The sequence below is a fragment of the Schistocerca cancellata genome, chromosome 1 (genome assembly GCF_023864275.1).
Source record: "Schistocerca cancellata isolate TAMUIC-IGC-003103 chromosome 1, iqSchCanc2.1, whole genome shotgun sequence".
Taxonomy (NCBI): Eukaryota; Metazoa; Arthropoda; class Insecta; order Orthoptera; family Acrididae; genus Schistocerca; species Schistocerca cancellata.
The window spans coordinates 1,217,669,012-1,217,694,917 of record NC_064626.1 but is presented as its reverse complement, the minus strand read 5'-3'; positions in this window follow the sequence as shown (position 1 = coordinate 1,217,694,917).

Here is a 25,906-nt window from a genome sequence, read left to right as displayed (position 1 = left end):
TTAGGCGTCGGTGCGAAATTCAGTCCTTTCCCCAGGGAAAGGGAACGTGCATTGGAGTCAGCGACTTTGAAACCGGCGTGTATTTTCAGATATGTAGACGATACTTTTGTTGTTTGGTCTCATGGTAGTGAAAATTTAAACCGGCTTTTGGAACACCTGAATTCAATCCACCTGAATATTCAGTTCGCTATGGAGGTGGAAAAGAACGGATGCCTTCCCTTCCTTGATGTGTTGGTCAGAAGGAAGACTGATGGTACATTGGTACACTCTGTTTATAGGAAGCCTACTCACACTGACTTGTATCTGCGAGCTGATAGTTGACACCATCCAGCTCAGCATGAAGGAGTACTTCGTACCTTGGTTCACAGGGCCCACGTTATCTCAGACCCTGAAAGTTTGGCAGCTGATCTACCACATCTCGAAGTCACCTTTCGTCAGAATGGTTATAGTGAGAGGCAGATCAAACGCACGTTGCGCTATCAGCCTTCTGTGCAACGAGTGAGTGACGATGGCAGCGGAGTGGCACCCAAGTCTACGGCCTTTTATCCTTACGCAGGAAGCATTTCCAACGGGATTGGCCGTATTTTGCGGAAATATGATGTGAAATGTGTTTTTCGACCACCTTCTAAATTAAGGCCCCGGTTGGCGTCCGTAAAAGATGACCTCGATTTTCGTAAGCCTGGTGTCTATCGCATTCCTTGCAGTTGTGGCATGTCATATATTGGTCAGACAATCAGGACTGTGGAAGACCGGTGTATTGAACATAAGCGTAACACACGTTAACAACAGCCGAGCAAATCCGCTATTGCATAACATTGCCTTGACACCGGTCATCCTACGGAATACAACAACACGGAGATTCTGGCTTGCACGTCCAGCTCTTGGGATAGTGTTATTAAGGAAGCTGTTGAAATCGAACTATCAAGCAACCTTATAAACAGAGATGATGGATTTTGTTTAAATGCTGCTTGGAATCCGGCTCTGTACCTAATCAAAAAACAGAGGGACAGAATTAGTACTACCTCACCTGTTGACTAATAGTCACATTCGATATTTCTGATGTTGGTTATCTTTGGATGAGTGTTGACTCTACAGTTACTTGTTCTGAGTGTGGGATTTTCCTTGTTTCTCCTCTGTGAACCGAGGTATTAAATTCCCTTGCGCATTGCTTCCTCTTTGCAGTTGTGCCTTGAGAATGGTAGGGTGTGTTCCTGTCGAAATATCGGCAGTGATCGTCGACGTTACCCGGCAGGAAACCCGTAAGTTATTTGAATACCAATACCTCCAGCAGCAAACCCGTAAGTTATTTGAATACCAATACCTCCCTGTCCCCTTCACTCCTTACTTCCAGTACCTTGACAACATTCCACAGACAAAAGTCAATACTCCTATAGCAACACAAGACATTCAACAGATACTCCATCATAAACATACCACAGATCTCAGTCACGACTGCGTTACCTAGAGACACTTGAAAAAAACGCCCCCTTCACTTTCTGTAAATCCTAGTTATCCTTCTAACATAGTTGTACACAGAGATTTCTATCCTGAGCCATAGTAAACCTCTCCAATCTTCTTCTTCCTCAAACCAATTAATTTTCCACTAACAACTCCTCTTACCATCCCATCAGCCTCATCGCCTGGTATAGCAAAATCTTCAAGTCCATTCTGTCCCAACTACCCATTCCTCTCCATCAAAGAGGCTTCTATCTCAATTTTTCCTCTGGTGACCAACTCCTCTATCTTACTCATCTCGTATCCCACCAAATCCACAAGTGCAAATCCGCCATTTTTGTCTCTCTATATCTTGAGGAAGCTTACTATCATGTATGGAATTCTAGGCTCCTGTTTAAGCTCTGGACTTCATCACTTCCCCTAAACTATGTCTGTCTCATCGCTTGCCGGCCGTGGTGGCCAAGCGGTTAAAGGCGCTACAGTCTGGAACCGCGCGGCCGCTACGGCCGCAGGTTCGAATCCTACCTCGGGCATGGATGTATGTGATGTCCTTAGGTTAGTTAGGTTTAAGTAGTTCTGAGTTCTAGGGGACTGATGACCTTAGAAGTTAAGTCCCATAGTGCTCAGAACCATTTGAACCATTTTGTCTCATCGCCTCCTTTCTCTGTAACTACTTCTCTTACGTCGCCATCAATAACACTAACTCCCATACCTTCCATCCGACCGACTGCAGGTGCACCCCAAGGTATAGCCCTCTCTCCTCTCCTGTATCCTGTGCACTGCTGATACGCCAAAGTCCCCTCATCATGTTCAGCTCCTCTAGTATCCCAATGACACCTCCTTCGTTGCCATCTATCCTACCCTCCAGTAACCCCAAAGATCCCTCCAACTGCATCTCAATCAGTTCAGTTCCTGATGCCACTAGTGGCTCCTCAGAATCAATCTTAGCAAAATTCGGGGCCTAATTATAGGCTGAACCACCCACAGCTTCCATCAGCACAACTTTTACCTTACCGCCTACGGCCATCCCGTCCAGGTAACAAACTCTTTAGCCCGTATCTCGTGGTCGTGCGGTAGCGTTCTCGCTTCCCACGCCCGGGTTCCCGGGTTCGATTCCCGGCGGGGTCAGGGATTTTCTCTGCCTCGTGATGGCTGGGTGTTGTGTGCTGTCCTTAGGTTAGTTAGGTTTAAGTAGTTCTAAGTTCTAGGGGACTTATGACCACAGCAGTTGAGTCCCATAGTGCTCAGAGCCATTTGAACCATTTGAACAAACTCTTTAATGTACCTCAGACTAACACTTGATTGCCAACTAACTTGGAAGCCCATCTACCAACCATTCAACAGAAAATCCACAATAGACTAAAATTACTGAAACTACTAACTGGCCAAACATGGGGTTCCCACCCTTCCACAATCCTCCTTGAGCCAACTCATGCTCTGGTATGCAAACTTTGCCTGGGCTTCCACTTCTACCTCCTTCTATCATGTCCTAAATATCCTCAAATGCGATGTACTCTGCCTAGCTTTTAGAGTCCACTTACCCTCACCCATCCTCATCCTCTACCGATTCTCCTCCCTTCTATTCCACCTTGAACAACTGAATATTCTATGTTACCCATAAACTAGATACTACTCATCCATAGTTTTCTCCCTGCTCACTGCTACTGGTACTTTGCCACACCTCCACCACCACATTCCCCCTGTGCTACACCTCCACATTCCCTCACTCTCCACATCCTCTCCCAATGAAACATTAATCACCTTCCCTTAAACGACCATGAAACCAACCTGATCTGTGTACCTATCTGAAAGAACCAACCCACTACCCCAACTGGGTCCTTCCTCTCCACTCCTCTCCACCCACATCTTAAGACTTGGTCCCTCTTCAATCTCCTGAATTCTTCCTCCAAATACCTATCCACAAAAACACCCCCTTAAGCACTAACCCTACTGCTACGTCCCCATGACACCCTTCTTTCTGGCACACTAGAACTACTCATCACTTCACTCATCTCTCTCTTAATACATCAATACAATAGCTTTTTACTTTTCTTGCTTACACAACAATCTATTGTATTGTGGGACATTGATTTGCCATTTTATATATGGCAGTCTTTCATTCAAGCAACCTTTTATATTTCAAATTATGCAACTGAATCTACACTCCTGGAAATGGAAAAAAGAACACATTGACACCGGTGTGTCAGACCCACCATACTTGCTCCGGACACTGCGAGAGGGCTGTACAAGCAATGATCACACGCACGGCACAGCGGACACACCAGGAACCGCGGTGTTGGCCGTCGAATGGCGCTAGCTGCGCAGCATTTGTGCACCGCCGCCGTCAGTGTCAGCCAGTTTGCCGTGGCATACGGAGCTCCATCGCAGTCTTTAACACTGGTAGCAAGCCGCGACAGCGTGGACGTGAACCGTATGTGCAATTGACGGACTTTGAGCGAGGGCGTATAGTGGGCATGCGGGAGGCCGGGTGGACGTACCGCCGAATTGCTCAACACGTGGGGCGTGAGGTCTCCACAGTACATCGATGTTGTCGCCAGTGGTCGGCGGAAGGTGCACGTGCCCGTCGACCTGGGACCGGACCGCAGCGACGCACGGATGCACGCCAAGACCGTAGGATCCTACGCAGTGCCGTAGGGGACCGCACCGCCACTTCCCAGCAAATTAGGGACACTGTTGCTCCTGGGGTATCGGCGAGGACCATTCGCAACCGTCTCCATGAAGCTGGGCTACGGTCCCGCACACCGTTAGGCCGTCTTCCGCTCACGCCCCAACATCGTGCAGCCCGCCTCCAGTGGTGTCGCGACAGGCGTGAATGGAGGGACGAATGGAGACGTGTCGTCTTCAGCGATGAGAGTCGCTTCTGCCTTGGTGCCAATGATGGTCGTATGCGTGTTTGGCGCCGTGCAGGTGAGCGCCACAATCAGGACTGCATACGACCGAGGCACACAGGGCCAACACCCGGCATCATGGTGTGGGGAGCGATCTCCTACACTGGCCGTACACCACTGGTGATCGTCGAGGGGACACTGAATAGTGCACGGTACATCCAAACCGTCATCGAACCCATCGTTCTACCATTAGTAGACCGGCAAGGGAACTTGCTGTTCCAACAGGACAATGCACGTCCGCATGTATCCCGTGCCACCCAACGTGCTCTAGAAGGTGTAAGTCAACTACCCTGGCCAGCAAGATCTCCGGATCTGTCCCCCATTGAGCATGTTTGGGACTGGATGAAGCGTCGTCTCACGCGGTCTGCACGTCCAGCACGAACGCTGGTCCAACTGAGGCGCCAGTTGGAAATGGCATGGCAAGCCGTTCCACAGGACTACATCCAGCATCTCTACGATCGTCTCCATGGGAGAATAGCAGCCTGCATTGCTGCGAAAGGTGGATATACACTGTACTAGTGCCGACATTGTGCATGCTCTGTTGCCTGTGTCTATGTGCCTGTGGTTCTGTCAGTGTGATCATGTGATGTATCTGACCTCAGGAATGTGTCAATAAAGTTTCCCCTTCCTGGGACAATGAATTCACGGTGTTCTTATTTCAATTTCCAGGAGTGTATGTCTCCTTATTAGGTCAAACATTCTTGCTGTCAAATGTCATGTTCAATTTTATAACATCTTTTAAAATTTTTACTCTCATATGGCTGGAGATCAGTGACTTATATCCACAGAGAGGCCACGCCTCCCCCCTCCCTCCTCCCGCCCATAAAAAACTAAACTCCGCCCGAACAGGCCATGATGCAGTCCCAATGGTACCGACCGGCCGCCTTGTCATCCTCGGTCCACAGACGTCACTGGATGTGGATATGGAGAGGCATGTGGTCGGCACACCACTCTCCTGCCCATACGTCAGTTTTCGAGACTGGAGCCACTACTTCTCAATCAAGCAGCTCTTCAGTTTGCCTCATAAGGGCTGAGTGCACCCTACTTGCCAACTGCGCTCAGCAGACCAGATGGTCACCCAATCAAGAGCTATCCCAGCCCAACAGTGCTTAACTTTGGTGATCCGGGGGGAACTGGTGCTACCACTAAAGCAAGACCCATATGGGGCGACGGGAATGAAGTGACAAGAAGGGAAAACAAAGTACTCGCTGATTTATCAAAATGCCGATATTTAAGTTAGTGATGGATAGAGCCCACAAACAAAAAATCTATGAGGACACTAGATCAGTACGGGCCATTTCCATGATATCACGACGTAATGCTGAACAATGAGATTTTTCTGATCAAACCAGATCTTATGTATGGCAGCGAGGCATGAGTACTGACGGAGGCTTTGGAGAAGAACCTAAACATATGGGAAAGGAAAGTACTGAGGAGGATTTTAGGTCCTGTAGAAGAAGGTGAGATATCGAGAATTAGGACTAATGAAGAATTAAGGGCTCTGTACAGTGAACCTGAATTTGTAGCCTCAATCAAAATGGGATGGCTAAGATGGTTAAGAAAAGTCCAGCGTATGACAGAAGAAAGGCTCCTGAAGAAGATGATGATCGGACGTCCTGGCGGTAGAAGAAGGAGATGGCTGGACGGCGTGGGAGCAGACCTGCGGGCAGTGGGAGTCAGGAGGTGGTGCAGGCGAGCTGAAGCCCGAGACGATTGGAAATCTGTGATTGAGGAGGCCAAGGCCCTCAGAGGACCGTAGTGCCATGGAGTCAGTCAGTCAGTCAGTCACGACTTAATACAGCCAATCAGGCGCCGTTCTGTGGGTACAAAAGGGAGAGCCTCGCAAGTTCACGACAGTTTTAGCCCCTAAGGATGATGAAGGGGGGCAATAACCGAAAGCTTGAAATTTTACTCGAATTTGGCGTGGTAAACAAACCGAGAACTTTTAAGTAAGGGCTCCGTAGTCAAACTTCGTACTTCGCAACCATAAGAAGTAAAACTAATTGTTTTCACACCCGCTCCCACAAAAAAACTTACATCTAAACGTACAGTTTCTACTCTCATTCTAAATCAGTCTTAGTAATAGGCAATTATGAGCTGGAATATCTGCACGGCTGATTCGGCAAGGGTGACTAAATCTGTCCGTTGCATTGACGCAGTTCGTTAGGTTGACGGCGAGAGGGTACACACACGTTACCTCGACATTAAGATCTCGTCGAACTTGCTTAGCGCTCTTATGGCTGAAACTGGCAGCTGACAAGAAACATAACTGAGGAACACAAAAGGCTTTCCAACAGCTGCGCTTGTGGGCCCGGAGCTTTTTCCTCGGGGCGCACAGTCGCCGCCGGTGGAAAGTCCAAATACGCTTTCACAAGACTACATCAAAGAGCCCTCTCCCACCAATACACGCATAAAGGTCATGCACTTCCGAACTCTGTTAATCAGTGGCAGAAAAAAATGGCTCTGAGCACTAAGGGACTTAACGTCTGAGGTCATCAGTCCCCTAGAACTTAGCACTACTTAAACCTAACTAACCTAAGGACATCACACACATCCATGCCCGAGGCAGGATTCGAACCTGCGACAGTAGCGGTCGCGTGGTTGCGGTTCCGGACTGTAGCACCTAGGGAAAAAAAAGAAAAAAAGAGGCATCGTACAAGACAATACTGAGAATGTAAGAAGCTGACAAGTTGAGAGTAGCAAACTATTGTAGATGAAACTGCTGAAGAAAAGTACATGTGACTTCTCTCAGCAAACAGTGCTGATTGTTCTCAACGCTCACTGTTACATTGCTTTCTTTATACCCGTCAGAAAACGTATATTAGCTTTCAGACAATGAAAGGAGGAAAAGAACTGCGTACCAGACATATTCATTTCTATGATTGGCTACACTGTCGCTGGAGCGTCGTTCATCTCGGCCAACAAGTCATTTCTGACTTCAACCATATTTCAATATGTTTACAGTTCAAACTCCGCCTTCATCTACATTCGTTATAGATTCCGCTAACAAATCAGGACTGCGGCGTGGAGCAGGATTCCGTAATTCTGTAATTCCAAAGGCTCCAATTTTCTCGGTCCCTCGGCGGTGACAACCTTCCGTGACTTTGAGGCGGCTGTTCTTCAATCTGACGATTATTTTTGTCACGCCACTTCAGGTTTGAAGCTTGGCTTCCGCTTCCTTTAGTATGTTACAGCACTTTCGTGTTCGAATGCTCGTTACGCCAACCGTTTCCGAGTTGGTGCATTTCGTACGCAACATTCTATTTACCCATGATCGGAACCACCCGGGTCAAACCGAATTAATCTGTAAGCCTCCACGTCGTTGTTTTGCACGCCAGTGAGCTTTCGTTTTTGCTCTGTTGGCATCGAGTTTAATAAAAATTGAATCTGCTCACCGCTGTTACGCGGGTGATCCAGGCGTCGATTCTTTTTAATAATTTCGTCGAAATATACATCAAGCTATTGGAAACGCCTCGATGGAAGGGGAGGAGATGTAATAATTCTCAAGCGTACCCCTCTCTGTTCCGTCACCGACCAGTACGACTTCACTATTTCGGACTCAAACCCACGATGGTAGCGCAGTTTTGTATTACTGGCAATACCCTAGCAATAACTTCGCCACTCAAGTGACTACTAATAAATCTTAGTTGTACTCATATAGACGAGTAGCTCGCTAGGCTATGTTTGAATTTGGCCAGTGTACGTGAACATTTTCCATAATGAGAAGGATTGTCATTCGACAAATAACCTATCTTATTTAGACACGGACATCTCAGCTGAACTCTCTTCTCCAACAGAGCCATTCACCGTCCCGGCAGTACTGCACCGTTAAACTGGAAATTCTCACACACGATATTCACAGATTGACATACTTTTAAAAACGGCTCTGCCACTTGCTGTCGCTCAGTTCCTCCCTTCAAATTTAAAAAATTCTGTGTCATTGACACTAACTACTCCGTTTCGACGAACTGCTCCGACTCCGTTCTGTCGTTTTCATCTTTTTTGTTTCGGCTTGGAATAGCCTATCCGTACTGCTTCCTATTCTTTTCAAGCTTTTCTGGTTGCGGTCTCTGGCAATTTTGATTCGAGATTTGCTTCTCCTTTCTAACTCGGCAATATTCTCCCACAACTGCTGACATTCTTTGTCTGCTTCTTCCCTGTCTGCATCAGCTTTTCCTCTTCTCCATTGGTCTCAGTCTTACGCCTATCTGCTTCTGCTCTTACGTCACTTTCCGCCATTCTAGCTCTACAAGCCTCAGCTTCTCGTCTATCTACATCTTTTCTTCTGTCAATTTCCTCCATTATCTTTAGCCATTGTTTAGCCCATAAGGTCATGTCACCGGTAGCTCCAAAAATCGAAGTGCTCAGCGCAACGTTCCTTTAGCTTTCGCCAGCCAGATCACTTCCACTCTGCTCGTAAACCTGTTCACTTCCATGGGTTTCAGGCATGGTAGCCGATGCTGTTACTTTCTCCTTCGTAGATTCAGCAATAGTTTGTTCTGCCATACTCTAGAAGGACGGAAACCTAATTTATTGTTCGACGAACAGACACAACAAAAAATATAACATACAAATAAACAACCAATACACATAAAATACCTTCAGACGCAATTTTATACATGTTTACATGTAACATCAAAAATTGGTTCAAATGACTCTAAGCACTATGGGACTTAACATCTGAGGTCATCTGTCCTCTAGACTTAGAACTACTTAAACCTAACCAACCTAAAGACATCACACACATCCTTGCCCGAGGCAGGATTCGAACCTGCGACCGTCGCAGCAGCTCGGTTCCAGACTGAAGCGCCTAGAACCGCTCGGCCACAGCGGACGGCACAGGCAACATCATTACGAAAACAAAAACCGTCAAAATGCAAGTAAACCATCTATATCCCTCGCTAGAAAGCTGCCATTGCTGAAAAAGAAAGCAAGTGAGCTAGTCGGTGATCGCAAAATGATCGCTACAGTAATTTTCTGCACACTAAATTGCGTTTCCCTATGCAGTTTCTACCTGCGATTGTCAGACCATTCTAGAGGTAGGAATCCTGGATCAGGGTCGTCATGAAATGTGACGCTTGTTAGAAGGCAAACTAAATTTCTTACCTCACTTACAGTATGTTGTTCGTTGGAGGAGCACTTGCCTTACAACGGAACGCCGTCACAGTGAGAGGACAATTCAGTTATGCATAAGAAATCGGCCATGAGCCGAACTATTGTAGGATATAAAAAAGTAGAAAAACTCAGTTCTTCTAAGCACTGGATTTATTTTATTTACATTGCTTCCAATTGAAAATGTGTATTTTCTCGTAGTTGAGACAAATACGATTTCTTACTTGAAGCTCAGTGACAGAACAGCATCTCAGGGAAATAACTAACAAATTATATTCAACGCTGATGTTCACTAAAGTTCAATAAATGGTTGCCACAGTGAAGTTCTGCAGCTAACGAGCGGTGGATATCTCCAATTGAACAGAAGATTGCTATGGAACTGTGATTGGCTTTGCGAAATCTGTACAGTTACATTCGCTGTCCCCTGACTTCTGCCACTTCAGTGTATGCAAAGAGGCATTTAGTGAAGTCAGTCGTGGCTCATTTCGGCCGGAAACTGTGAGTGTTGAGTTACAACCTGTTGTGGCTATTGGATGTAGTGCTTTGTTAAGTGAAAATTGTATGTTGCACGCGGGGCGGGGCATACTGAAGTCTGTATTGTGTCACAAAACAAGCCTGCTCATATCAATACGAGCAGTGGTTGTTGAAGAGTTACGTAAATTTAATTTAAAATATTCTTACAACTGTGGTTCTGCTCGGTGGTCAGTGGTTTTAATGTCGACTCAGCGCGGAGCTGGTTATGAAACCTGCGTTTCATTCCTGTATATTATAAATGAATGAATTCCTTATAAATGTAACTGGTATACTAATTACATAAATTTAAGGGTGGGTAGTTGATAGTATATTGACAGATGGTGTCTTGGTGATTGGGAGTAGCTAGTAGTAGCTAGACAAGAAGTAGCTAGTACCGATTTGACTATGTTTTCTATTACAAATGTTACAGATAAAGGAATATTTTCTGATGTAATAAAATACCACTGTCGTAACTATTGAAAGCGGAGGCATGTGCATCGTAAAGTGTTACGTTGTTATTCGGGTTGTCCATCAGCCGCCAGACTGAGTTTTTTTGTATTAATAATAGTTATTATTATTATTATTGTGCGGTGTTCAAGTATTGTTCAAGTTTATTCAGGCCTTAGGGAATCGTTTGTTTATAATAGTGTTTTCAGGGTAGAGAGAGTCAGTGAAGCAACACGGACGAATGGTTCAAATGGCTCTGAGCACTATGGGACTTACATCTATGGTCATCAGTCCCCTCGAACTTAGAACTACTGAAACCTAACTAACCTAAGGACAGCACACAACACCCAGCCATCACGAGGCAGAGAAAATCCCTGACCCCGCCGGGAATCGAACCAGGGAACCCGGGCGTGGGAAGCGAGAACGCTACCGCAGCAACACGGACGTCGCAGGTCAGCTGCGTAACGGGCCGGCACCGCGGTTTTCAGCTGTTTGTCGTCGTACAGCGGCTTTTTATGCCAGTTGAACTAATTTTACTCGCAGTTCGTTGATTTGGTGCCGAGACCCCGTGGCATTCGTAAAGGCTGATCTTCCGTCCCACTGTGAGCGAGACAGTTGAGACTGGTTCGCTTCCTGAGTGTGTTTGTATCCTGCTGTTTCTATATTGGACTCGGTTTAGCCTCCTGTTGTTGTTGTTTCCTATTCCTGTATCTGGCGTTGTTCCCTGTTCCTGTGTCTGGCCAGGCTATTTGAAGAGGGTGTCGCTAGTTTCAAAACATAATAACTTCCATTTGGTAATTGTCGTAGAGTTACGATATTATGTGTGTTTTAAATTACTAGGGTTCTGTAAATTCCTTTTATTTTCAGTGTCATTAATCGTGACGTCCAAAACATTTTTCTTGCCTAGCACCCTGTGTACGAGATCACCGATTCGCTTTCTTTAGTGATTTGGAGCACGCAAGCTTATGCGCTTATCCGGGGACAATGTTGTGGCCTGTATTTTGGTGGGCTGTACTTCCAAGCCAAGCTTGCGTTTGCATAGGTGAGGCTCGTCAGCCAACCGTTCGCGTCTCCTTCCACCTATGTTGTCCGTTTGGCGCGATGGTTAAATATTTACTGTTTCCGCCCATGGCGTGATTTGAAGATGAATCTCGGTTGGTCGCTGAACTTCTTTACTATCAGGTATAGGTGGAGGTGGTTGCCTTGACCAGTTACCTTACTATCTTTTAGCGCCTTTTCTCAAGTTTTTTCTACGCTGCCACCGTGTAATCTGATGACTTAAGTTCTTCTCGTCTTGCTAAAAATTACTTCTCTGTTCACCATGCTGTCATTGTATGTTTGTGCAGTGGGGCATGTTCCCACTGGTTGCTTAGAAAAGAAATATTATAGAGAGCAGGGTACTGCGCATGCCCTGAGTAATTTCGGGTCCGTTCGTCCGTGCCACACAACCCTACGCTTGGTGGTTTCATATCAAGCAGCTTTAATTATCTTTGATTCCTTCAGATGAATTTCTTTTTAGGTAAACCTGAATTATTTGTTGCATTTTATTTAGGCATATTCTAAAGATGTTTCTGGCCTACCTATGTAACTTCAGTTGGTGAAGTATATCCACAGTTTCTTATTGAAAATTGCTGTAAATGTATCAGCAATAGTAACCAGTGGCACAGAAAATTGGAATATTTTGAAAATAGAATAATATTTGTTGTAAGTTTCAATTTTCGTACTTCATGTTCTCACGAATGACTTTGGGAGAGTTGAGAGCAATTATCTGAATTAACACTATAGTCTTTTGTTATCTGATCTGACTAAAATATTTGATAACGTTTTCCATCGATTATCAGTAACTGTTTTTAAACCATTTTATCTAACTGAAAAGTTTTGTCTTAATATGGCAAGGTCCTGTTGAGTTAACAATGAAAGATATTTTTCCTGGGAAGTCTTAATAAAAAAAGTTGATACAATGATATTCAACCACCATCCATCATTGTACGAGACATTCCCTCATAGAATTTATTGTTAATAACATGAAATTATCATCATTCGACAACTGTGACGAACTGTAGAAAACCGAGGACAAAATTATCGTTTGGTGTGATGAAAGGGTCATTTTAAATGTGGATAAATGAATCAAACTACATAACATAGAGGAAAAGCACAACAGTACCTGATTACATGATTAATCATGAACATTTTAAGCAAGTCAAGCATTGAAAGTATTAAGTGGCCATACTTACAACAAAACATAGCCATCTTGTACTCATATTTTAAGGAGAGGAATACACAGTTGTCCGATACCAGTCCCAGCAGTAGATCCCACGCAAAAATTTGGGCCATAATTCTGATCAGCGGGAAAATGCTCTTATCGCATCACAAAAAATGCGAATGTTTTCCAGTCTGTTTTAAAAGATTATGGCTGAAAAGTGGGGTACAAGCTGCCTCCTTCTACCTTACTCAGCACCTTTAAAAAATTTTCCCAAAAGTTTTGACGTTCCAATATATTCCCGCTTTATTTTGCTGATAGTCAAGAAGACATTGGCAGTAGCAAAAAGATGTAAACGTAATAAATCTGGAAGATACTAGACTGTCATTACAAATACCTCTCTAAAAAGGGCAGTCACGGAAGCTGGAGAGGACAACATCGGCGCAAGGAAGTTGCAAAGAAAGCGTCAGTAACAAAAGATGTTGTAGTTCAGCTTACCAACAAAACAAGGAAGTTAAAAAAAGTATTCGGAGAAGTTAAGGAACGCAGAAATACGAGTCACTTAGGAATGAAATAAGTTAGAAGTTCTCAGAAGCTAAAGCGAAATGGCTGCATGAATGAAGTGAAGAAATCGAAAAGGAAATGATTGTGGGAACGACTGGCTCAGTATATAGAAATGTCAAAGTAGCCTTCAGTGAAATTAAAAGCACGTGCGGTAACGTTCTGTCTGTAGTGGGTATGCTTCCGTTAAATGCAGAAGAGAGAGCGGATTGCTGGGGAGAGTACACTGATGAACTCCATAAGGTGGAGGACTTGTCTGCTGACGTTATAGAAGAAGAAACTGGAGTCGATAAGGAAGAGATAGCGGATCTAATATTAGAATCAGATTTTAAAAGAGCACTGGAAAACTTAAGACCAATTAAGGCGGCAGGGATAACTAACATTCCATCGGAGTGTCTGAAATGATTTTGGGAAGGGGCAACAAAACGACTAGTCAAGTTTGTGTGTAGAATATATGAAACTGGCATATACCATCAGATTTTCGGAAAACATCATTCACACAATTCCGAAGACTGAAAGAACCGATAAGTGCGAAAATTATCGCACAATCGGCTTAACAGCTCACGCATCCACATTTCCAACAATAATAACACACATAAGAATGGAAAAGAAAACTAAGAATGTCTTAGGCGATAATCAATTTGGCTTTAGGAAAGGTTAACGCCAACGGAGAGGCAGTTCCGACGTCGCCGTTGATAATGGAAGCAAGAATTAAGAAAGGTCAAGTCATGTCCATGGGATCTGTCGACCTGAAAAAAGCATTCCACAATGTAAAATGGTGCAAGGTGTTGGAAATTCTGAGAAAAATAGGGGTAAACTATAGAGAAAGACGGGTAATATACAGTATGGACAAGAGCAAAAAAGGAACAATAAATCTTGAAGACCAGGAAGGAAGAGGTCAGATTAGGGATGTAAGACAGGAATCTAGTCTTTCGCCCCTACTGTTCAGTCTATGGACACCAAAGAAACGATAACGAAAACAAAAGAAAGGATACCAGTGATAAGATTGGCCGATGACATTGCTACCTTCAATGAACGTTAATAGGAATTACGTGATCTGTTGAACGGTCTAATAAATACAGAATATGGATTGAGGGTAAATCGAAGAAAGACGAAAGTGACGAGAAGTAGCAGAAATGAGAACAGCGAGAAACTCAACATCAGAATTGGTGATCACGAAGCAGATAAAGTCAAGGAATTCTGCTACCTAGGCAGGAAAATAAGCCACGACGGGCGGAGCAAGGAGGACATAAAAAGCAGGCAAGCATCGGCAATAATGGCATACCTGACCGAGAGAAGTGTACTGGTATCAAACACAGGCCTTCATTTGAGGAAGAAGTTTCTGAGAATGTGCGGTTGGAACACAGCAATGTATGGTAGTGAAAGATGGACTGTAGGAAAACCGGAAGAGAAGAGAATCAAAACACTTGAGAAGTGGTACTACAGAAACATGTTGAAAATTAAATGGATTGAAAAGATAAAGAATGAGGCGGTTCTGCAAAGAATCAGCGAGACAAGGAATATATGGAAAAACTGACAAGAAGAAGGTGCACGATGACAGGATATCTGATACCAGGGAATAACTTCCATGGAAACAGATGGAGCTGTAAAACGTAAAAAAACTGTAGAGAAAGACAGAGGTTGGAATACTCCCAGCAAATAATGGAGGACGTATTTTCCAAATGTTACTCTGGAATGGAAAGGCTGGCACTGGAGAAGAATTCATGGAGAGGTGCATCGAACCAGTCAGAATATTGGTGACTGAACAAATTGTACAATACTTTCCGCTCGAGCATTAGGCGACTGCATTGGGGCGGAGAGACAGGCAAACAAGCGGTGTGCCCGAATGCTAAAAAGCTGTACTTTCAGAAGGTCGTAACTGCGAACTACTCGTATCAGGATTACGGCCCAAATTTTCTCGTGGGATTGGTTGCTGGGTCCGATATCGTACTGGTGAAGTTTTTCTTCTCTTTAAATATGTGTTTAAGCTGGTGATGATCCTTTGTAATATAGGCCCACATCACCACGAAGTTTTTCATACTTCACATCTGTCTTGAAGAAGTTGTAATGCCGGTGTGTTTTCTTACATAGGGGCCAGAGGTAGACCAACATGTTATTGACTTGCTCAGTTTGTGAAACTCTTTCTCTTGAATAAATCATCTAAATTACCTGAAATTGGGATCATTTGTTTGTCAGTTTATGTACTTCTCATCTATCGATTGGAAGAAGGACGAAGTCTCACGAATGTAACTAAGGAGTTTGATGCAATCAACAGCATTGCTTCAGGTGCGTGGCGAGCGTTTCAAACAAGAGGTATTACTGCCCGAAGGAGAGGAGGTGGCCCTCTGCGGTCAAATAACGCCACAGATGCCATCTTGGATATTCGGGAATCCAGCCGGATAATTGCGTCGTTCTCGCACGATATTTCAACAGCGTGCCTCGCTGTCTTCTTCAGGTGCTACCTGAGACTGGACTCAATCGACCCAAAGACAAGGTTCCGGGAGCACCTGAAGAAGAGAGTGAGGCACGCTGTTGAAATATCGTGCGAGAACGCGCGAATATCCGGCTGGATTCCCGAATATCCAAGATGTCAATAGATCTCCGGGAAAGCATGAAGAATTACAACGCCACAGATATTCGCTACATTGTGCAGTAAGCAAGAAAGAACCCAACCACATTTAACAGGACAGCATGGCATATAGTCCCACGCTCCACTGCAGCACTGGATCTTCTTAGGGGTGGTCTCTTCGGCCGACGACCAGTACGTTATGTTCCATTGGCACTCGGATATCTGTGGCACCGTTTCCAATTGTGACATGAATACAGAGTGTGGACCAACGAGTCACGGGTTCGCGTTCTCTTTCCGGATGGAAGCAGACGCAGTCCCAGTAGTGTTGCTGGACGTACTCTCATATGGCCAGAGGTGGGAACACCTAACTCATCGAGGAACTTTGTCGAACATGATCGTTTTTGTGGTCCAGGTGTAATGATGTGGGAAGGCATAATGAAGAACGGGCGTATTGAGCTCCAAATCTTCACGGTACACTCAGTGATCAGCGTTATTGTGGCACAGTGATGCTTCCCCATCTGCGGCTTTTCAGAGGTGCATTCGTTCTTGACTTCACCGAACAACACAGGAGCTCCTGGAATGGGATGATATTCGACGAACGGACAAAAATTCCTGTCTCCCAACTTAAATCCCATCGAGCACGTATGAGATGCGGTGGGGAGATGGATTGTACCACGTCCACATGCACCACTGACCATCCAACAGTTTTCAGACACGCCGGTCGAGGAAGGGGGAGCACATTTCAGACCACACATTTCTGTCCATGGTGACCACACATCTTATTAAGAACCACGCCCCGCCTTTTGTAATGTTCAGGGGACCACCATGAATCGCAGTCACTTCAGTTCACTTCAGTGTACTTATTGTCTTTGGATAAAAGTGCCATTTCTATTCGTGTCACTGTTTATTTCTTTCAATTACTGTACTGTAGCAGTTGTTTTTACGTATGGTCCAAGTTTCGTCGAGCTATGCTACTTAGCCGTGATACAACATGTGAAAGTTGCTTTCTCCTTCAGTTTTGTGGCAGGTGTATTTTCGTAATTTCTGCCCCATATTTATATTTAACACCAGGATCAGATGGTGAACACAAGTCTTCGAGGCACCATACGTTATCAACAACAGGACAGTGGTGGTCACTCCGTTATAACTGCTTCAATTTGTAAACTGATAGTGCGTTGCTCTTCGTTGATAACAAATCCACGATAGAAATTGGGTTTGCCCTATAACTTACATTAGATGATATTTTGAAGTAAGACAAAATTATGTTTGTAGCGTTTGTAAATTTTTTTCAAAAATGGACAGTGTTGTCTGGAACACATTCTTTCAGTTCTGAAGTAATGAGGGATAATGACCAAGGATCAAATGACTATCTACAATACGAAGAGAAACCACTCTCCAGTAATAAAAATCGAAGGACGTGAGAGGGAAGCGTTAGTTGAGAATGAAGCGAAGCAGAGCTGTAGCCTGATCCCACATTATTATATCTCTGCTGCTCAAACAATAAAGGAAACAAATAGATATTAAGAACTAAAGTTCTAGTATGAGAAAGAAAAACTTACAATGTCAGTGACATTGTAATTCAGTCTGAGGCGACTTACGACTTGGAAGAGTTGCCCATCGGAAATTTAGTGAAATGAAAAAACCTTTCATATCAACATCAATAGAGTAATCGAAAATACGTAATCGAATGAAAAATGCGATGCTGACCAAAATGGAGTAGAAAATGAGACACTTACATCGGTATGTAACAACAACGACTCTGTACTATTCTACATATAAGTAATTCTTATCGTCTGATTTTACGATAAACTTGTGTAATTGATGTTCTGATTTCATTTCTTTGTGTTTCATGCCATTATGTTAAGAAAACTGTAAATAAGTCTCAATGTGAATGTTAATGTTTATGTCAAATGTCAAGTAATATTGTAACAGAATTTAAATGTAACAAATGTGGAGGCTGTTGTAACATATTTAAAATTGTAACTGTGCGTCTGGTCCACACGTAGGCAATGTGTTAGAATACGTAGAATGCAAAACCTCGGGTGAATACCCGGTCTGTTAGGGAGCGGTAAAAGGTGGATGGCAGGCGAGCGCGGGAAAATGCGAGGGCACTGCACGGCACAACGGGCTCAGTAGTAGTTGGAGTTTGGCACTGGTTTGAGCAACACCTTCTGGGGCGAGGAGGCTCTCCTGGAAGACACAGCTTCACGGAGCCTCGGGCATACCGTTCCAACGCCCACACAGCATGTCAAAATTCTATAGGCACTAAATAGAAATGTATTGCGACGCTAAAGAAGAATTAAAGTGCCGATACGTCAAGAGCCATAGCTGTGGTTGTATGTGTGCTCTGTGCCTCGCCATCTTGCCGCCCGTCAACCGCCGCATCGATACTAGCAGGTTGAAACTTTTAGTACTGTATTCGTATGGATCAGACAGTGAACTGTGTTTATTTGGTGCAATAATAACGTAAATCGTACCAGAACTTTTCCATCATTTAATTATCCTCACAACTAACCTAGACAGGATCCTTTCCAAACGTTCTGCAATCCGAGTGTCTCGAAATGAAAACTAAAAATTGTGTTACTAATAATTATTTGCCGACCTAGCTATATTAGAATGGTGTTTAAAGAAATGTTTTGTTAATGAACCAGTAAATGAATAGCGAAGGTCTAACGAAGTTGAAAGATAAATTTACTATTGATATAGTAATGAAGCTTATTATTTCTAGACAGATTTAAAGGCTCTTAAATGAGCAGTAAATAAGATGAAAAGAGTAGTAACTTATATACTGGAAATCTTGAATGAATAATAAATTCGGTAACCATTTTTTTTAAATACAGCGATCATAACAGTTTCAGGGTCCCCCCTTCATTCATTTGAATTCTGAAGTGTTCTAAATTGGTTTGACCAGCAAAAGTTAAAGTCAACATAAAAGTCAAAATTTATCAATGTTTCATCTTTATCAAAATTGACATTTTGTGTGTGGTATGAAAGCACAATTTCTAGGGTAACCTATGCCCAATTTTAATCAGATTAATAGACAGTATAAAGTTTTTTAGTAAACATTATAGTGTAGTGTTGTGTATTCATGATTCTCGGAGCCATTTGAATTTTTTTAGCTGTTAGGAAGTCTTTGTTGAAAGTATTTGTGTGGAGAGTGGCCGTTTATGGAAGCATCTTTATGGAAGTATAACTTAGTCTAGTAGTAGTTCAGGCAAGAGGAGAATATAGGCTTCTGAAATATTGTTTTACAGATGAATAATCAGGATTAGTTGTGTAGATGGAGGAACTCATCAAGAGGTTCTGAGTTGAGTTGGAGAGAAAATAGCTTTAAGGCGCAACTTGACTAAAATAAGGGGGTGGCTTCCAGAATGCATATTCACTCTTCATTGGAGTGTGCGCTGATTTTTGAAAGTTGGAAGTTACATAAGGTAGTGGCGGAAGTGAAGCTGAGAGGACGGGCGTATGTCGTGATTGGACGTTGTAACCTCCCCACAAAAAAAATTGGTTAATAAACAATGATATGAATATAATTCTAATTTAGTGTAACCTCAGAACAAAATTTCTTTCCCATTTAACGTGCCCACAGAATTCCTTTTTCATTTAATGTAAGCTCAAAACAGAAAAATTCCTAAACCTCTCAACAGTAAAAACTATAATTATATCGTTCACATTCAGTATAACATTCCAATAAAAAGAATAAATTCAGTAACCTGGTAATAAAACAATGTAACAAACCTCTCAATTAAATTGTCGCTCACTTATGACTTTTCAATAATTCACTGTGAATTTAACCTGGTAAATTTTGGACGACAGCAGTGCTGCGTCATGGCCCTGAAAGATCTAACTTGGTAAATTTTGGACGACAGTAGTGCTGCGTCATGGCCCTGAAAGATCATTCCGAATAAAAAAAGGAAAAATTCTTACCTCAATTAAGTCGCTGGATATATCTGCTCTTACAAGAAATTTTTCCGGCACAGCTCTGTGCAATGCTGGCCGACCTATCTGTCATTTATGAAAGGGAGCAATTGATTTTTCTATTGCAATAATCGGGATGATCATGGATGGGAGAAATTAGTAAATTCTTTAAATTGAAATGAATGGTTGTTAAAAGTTACTTTTTATGAGGAAGATTATGATTACGAGAGTTTTAAAACATTTACATGCGACTTGAGATAACTTTACTAGACATGCGCGAGGCTGCTTTTTACCTTATACAATAATACTCAGGCTCCGGCATCGCTGCACCGCGACCGGCCCAGCCAACACGTTACACCAGACCAGACCAGAGCAGACTCCAGACTAGCGACAACTTACTGCTACAGCTACACAGTTCCTACCGCAGTCAACACTGCTCTCTGGTCAGAGACCTTGCATATCGCAGGCAGCGCATGAGCAATACATCGAAATTACATCTGCTCGGACTTCTTACATAACCCTCCACTGGGGGGGGGGGGGGGGGGGGGGCAAAATTTGGCAGCGATGGAGAGTCAATTGGACTTGCCATGAGCAACAAATTTTTCTAAAATCTACTTAATTAACTAAGTTTACAGTCACAGAGTATATACATATGTATATAAGTGCAGAACATGAAATGAAATAGAGTGCACATGCACTGAGTGCAGAACATATCAAGAAATGACAAAATGTATACGCAATGAGTACAAAACATATTAACAAATGACATAAAGTGCACACGGACTGTATATCTTTTTTACCATTTTACAAGAACTAGGATAGGAAAGGGAAGGATTGCATCATGGTTGTAGCACAGTAGGTTGCACGTAGCTGCACTCAAAGTCCATATCTTTCTACAGAATCACAACACCAAGTGAGACAATCTGAAGTTCTCTTCCCTGAAGTATTAATCAGTGTAGCCAAGATACTGAAATGTCGTATTAATATTCAATGTTATCATTTTGGTAGTACATTAGGTACACCAAACAGTGGGACCATAATAACATCTCCATCGTTCAAGGTAGTGGACAGCATGATGTGTCAACATTACATTCTTGTAAGGTACACCAACGTAGAATTAGTGCAAAAACCAAATATAGTGCTCCATGACCATGAGGATAGACAGGACAAACGGATATTGCAGTAATTTTTGGTAATTAGGTCAGAAGGTGAAGGACATTAAGTCTTATGCTAGTCATCATTGAGAATTACACTAGTCTATTAACCGATTTGAGTAATTGTTGGCACTCATTGCCTAGTTACTAAACATTTCTGTATTATGTATGAAGTATCACAGAACATCATTCATAAGTCATCTGATTACACTAAATATTGGCACTCATTGGCCAGTTACAAACCTTTTTTATTCATTATTCAGAAATGATCATTCAACACAAGAATTAATTAACGGCATAGTAATTACATAATTCATCTAATTATAGTAATCATTGGCACTCACTGGCCAGTTACAAACCATTTTTATGCATTATTCAGAAGTCCTCATTCAAAACAGGAATTAATGAGTGTAGCATCAGGCTACTGATATTCATATATAATAGCATGTAAGTGACATAAGGCAAATTGAAAATATAAGAAACAGTGACATTCTTAGGCCAATTACAAAGTATTCATATAGTTTTATAAAACATTATTCAGTATTATTCAGAAGTCATCATTCAAAATGAGAGTTAATTATTGGCACAGCATTTATAAAGTATAACAAAAATATTATTTACAGAAATTATTGGCATAGCATTTATGCATTATTACAAAACATCATTCAGTATTACTCAGAACTCATCATTCAAGTGACATAAGACATATTTAAAATGTAACACACTATAACTATTACTCAAGGTCTGTGGTCCAATAATACATAGATATAATGGATTCAATACATCTGACAAATCTGCATTATATTTAGTACTATAAATATCTCTTAAACTAGAAACATTATTTGGGACTGGTAGTACATTTTTTTTGTGCCAGCAATGCATTGCGTTGGGATCGATAATTAATTGCTGGGGCATGAAAATATTTGCTTTTGACTTATTGCTGCAAATAAGGATTAGTAACATCATTCGTCATGAGTCAGCTGTTGCAAGGTCATGAAACAAGCAGAGTATATGTGATCACATTCATGAATGACACACACAAATGGGTAAAAAAAATGCAAGTACTAGAACAGGTTTAATAACTAACTGCTTATAGCACATTAATTTCATGAATAGCTTCTCCTGGAAAAAATACAAAATGGATTATTAAGCTGAAAGAAGAAACGCATATTATGCTGAAAAGTAGTGAACTTTGAATTAACAGGTAATGAAACGTGTACTCAATATGTATGTACTCTAGCTGTCCTTTCCAAAACATTCAGTCATTATACCATGCGATATAAGGCATACTGTCAAAACGAACTGCAACAAATACTTAAATAACTACATAGCATTTCTTAACTAACAGTAAATATATAAACTTCATCATTATTCTCATCTGCAAAGAAAAGCTTAAAAGTGGTGCGTTAAGATCTGCAAAAAAAGACACTTCATTATTCATTATTCATATTACCATTTACTTCATACAACTATTCATAGTATAGAGTTTCTTATTTCTAGCATATTCCATCACTAAAACTAAGATGTGTAGTTCTGTCTGACAGCTTGCATCAGTCGCCTCGTATTCTGAAAGAAAAAAATTAGTTAAGACTGCTATCATACGATGTGTATAGTATATTCTTCTTAATGCTTGTTAATTCTGATCCATTTACTCTTCATGACTTGGTATTACATTTTCTTTCGTTCATTCCGAAGGTGAAATTCCCATTTCATAGTAATCCACTGTGGTTTGTTTAACTTATTTCCTTTACACGTTATTGCTGTATGACAATGATATATAAGGATTAATATCTTGCATTTAAATCATATACTCATTAAATAAAAACCGGTTTCTAGTGATATAATTAAGCAAACAGCATAGCATGACAGAAAACGTATTATGTCAAAAACATAGACAGTGTTCAGGTGCAAAAAAAAAGTACACAGAGTATCATAATTTAGTAGCAAAAAATGTAAAATAGTCAAGCTGTTGAGATATCATAAGGCAAAATGTCAAAGTCAACTGGTGTTTGTTATATCTTAAAGATTTCGTAGCGCATACAAACAAAACAGGAAACAATCATACGTACACGAAAAATGGAAAATGTGCAAAGTCTGATATATAACGACAAGAGATGACTTTCTTTGTGTTCAGCTTGTATGTTGTGTAGTTGATAGAGGCGAGAGTTGAAGACTTTAATGGAGAAAGAATTTGATAAAATTAATATGTCACTAGATAGAATTGCATAATTGGTCATAAAATATGTAAGTTTATCTGGAAAAATGTGCACGGTCTGATGTGTAACGACAAGAAAAGCGACCTGCAAACCTTACCTTGCCGGGCACTTGCCAAGAAAAAATATGATAACCATCAGCAAGTAGTCACATAAATATAATTCCATCATTGGTCATATAAAAATCAGAAAATGGCATTACAGTGTAATAAATCATAAAGTATGTTCATTCAATAAAGGGTTTAATATTGGAGACATGGTGATTGCCTTTACTTTTTCTGGTTCTCAGAGTTTCGACGTGTACTACGTTGGGGTGAGGAATGCTGCGAATTCTGTATGGACCTGCATATAGAAGCTCAAATTCACTGCATCTACTCTTTCCTCTGTTGGATAAATAACGTGTGCGTACTAATATCTTCTGTCCAATGTGAAAGTCACGGCGTGTACAAACCTGTTTTTGCTGTCTTCTCCGGCGCTCTGCGGCACGTTTGATGTTGTTCAGCGCAATGTCAATTATTTCATGGTGTCGTAGTCGACGAGATGTAGGAAAGGATACTAATTCTTTAATTTTGTTAGGTGGTTCAACATTTTTCAGTATAACACTCGGAGATAGCATAGTACATTCATTTGGTATCGGCTTATTTACATCCTGGAATAACAGTATGTGTGTGTCCCAATCAATATGTTTTTTATAGCAGTATATTCTACATAGTTTACCAATTTCTTTCATTAGTCGTTCACAAGGGTTCGAAAAAGCGTGATACTTGGATATATAAATCGGAGAAATGTTTCTTGCTCGTAACATACGTGTCCATATAGCAGATCGAAATTGTGGTCCATTGTCGGAAATTACTTTCAATACATGCCCTACATGAAATAGAAAATGTTTTACAAATGCATTCGAAATGGTTTTAGCAGTAGCTTTGCGTAAATGTGTGAAGGTTACAAATTTCGAAGTGAGTTCAACAGCGACAAAGAAGTAACAAAAACCTCTATTAGTTCTGGGCATCGGACCAAAAATGTCTACAGCGGCCATGTGTCTCAACTTAACGGGTACAATGGGATGTAACGGAGGAATATGTGAAGTCGTATCTGACTTAGCTTTCTGGCAGATTTTACATGACGCTAAAACTCGTCGAATACGTTTCTCCATGTTGGCAAAATAACAGTTCTGTCTCAGTATAAGAAAACATTTTCTGGCTCCGTAATGTACGTAACTTAAATGAGTATACCAAATTAATTTGTTAACAAGCTCGTCAGGAATACATAGTAACCAATTGTTGCTATCAGGGTGAGAGCGGCGAAACAGAATATTATTGCGTACAGTGTAATGGTTTCTAATGATAACATTGTTCCTATCTTGCCAAAGGTGTTTAATTTCTTTCCGTACGTTGTCTTTATTCTGCTCTTGTGCTATGTCTCGTAATGACACCGAAATGAAATTTTCAAATGCAACTTGTTGAATATACATGACGCTAAAATTTACTTGGCAGAATTTGGTTGCGATGTCTTGCTGATTATTGCTGAGAGAACGGGATAGTGCGTCTGCTACAACATTTTGTGTACCGGGAATGTGAACAATTGCAAAATTAAATTCCTGTAAATAAATTTTCCATCTGCTTAATCTGTCGTGTGTAAATTTTGCTGAAAGTAAAAAATAAAGAAAATGCCGAAATCTCGTAAATGCCCATACAACACATAATGTTTCAAGTTCTGTGACAGAATAATTGCGTTCAGCAGGTGACAGAATGCGACTCGCAAAGGCGATGTTTTTAATTACTGTATAACCATCTTCTTCAATTTCCTGAAAAATGTGTACCCCTAAAGCAGTGTTAGTACTGTCGTTGCTAATGTAAAAATTTCTAGTAAGATCTGGATGTGATAAAAGTGGTGCATTCAACAAAGCTTGTTTCAGATTAGCAAATTCAGAATGTGCTTGGCTATCCCAGGACCAAATAGTGTTTTTACCCGTCAATTGACATAATCTAGGGTTGTCTAAAGCAGAGTAATGAATAAATTCACGAAAAAAATTAATTAATCCCAGAAAGCTGCGTAATTGTTTCTTCGTCGTAGGAACAGTAACGTCACGTAAAGCTTGAAGTTTTCCCGGGTCAGGCGCAATGCCTTCTGCTGAAATTACATGTCCAAGAAATTTTATAGAAGTTTTGCCAAAGTGCGATTTACTAAGATTAACTGTGAGTCCTTGTGCACGAAAAGTTCGTAACAGTTGTTCAAGAATCAGATTGTGTTCAGACCAGTTAGCTTCTGCAATAAGAATGTCGTCTACATACGTTGTGATTCTGTCTTTTATGCAAAAGTGTGTATCGGATGCCGTCAAAACTAATAACATTTTCGTGAACAAGATTCTCTGTGTCAAAAGTATTGCTTGCGTTGCTGGAAAATGCAACCTGTACTGTATCTAGTCAAATTCTTTCTGACGTGCTGTTATTTTCGGGAGGATGCTGTGGCATTTCGACTATTTGTACTGTTCTGTTATTTCGTCCTGACGTATTACGTTCGGGATGATATCTACTGGCTGGTTCATTCATGGTAATCTGTTGTTGTGGTTGATTCTGCTGCTGGTAAGACCGACTGTTATTAAATGTACGCTGAAAATTGTGCTCATTACTTTCACGTCTGTCATGATAGTCATTACTATACGGCGCGTTGCGGTGCGAGTTAAAATGATGTGTTTTCTGTACGTAGTGATTTCCTTGTTGTCGTGCGTTACTATTTGGCAGAGCCGACGCTATACGTGTAGGCGGCGAAACATTAAAGCTTGGTTGACCTTGCACATTACATTGTTGGTTAGGTATGCTAACCGGCTGGTTTTGTTGCTGTTGCGGAGAAAACCC